The following is a 237-nucleotide window of genomic DNA, read 5'->3' on the forward strand; positions in this document are numbered from 1 at the left end:
TCCCAATCACTCAGGGCGCTTGACCACTCCAATTTGACTGTCAGTTGATATAAATCTTTTGTTCTAAGAAAAAATGTTAAATTTGTTATGAATCTATTTTATAATTTTACATACGTTTAAAAATATCAGAATTCATATCGATATTGCAGAATTCATTTCAGTTATCCTAACACTTTTAATAGTTTTAACTCAAACACTGGCGGTGAGCTCCAGGTGCTTTTTGTTGGGGCCATCTGT

Source organism: Etheostoma cragini, unplaced genomic scaffold (genome assembly GCF_013103735.1).
Source record: "Etheostoma cragini isolate CJK2018 unplaced genomic scaffold, CSU_Ecrag_1.0 ScbMSFa_380, whole genome shotgun sequence".
In the NCBI taxonomy this organism is placed as follows: domain Eukaryota; kingdom Metazoa; phylum Chordata; class Actinopteri; order Perciformes; family Percidae; genus Etheostoma; species Etheostoma cragini.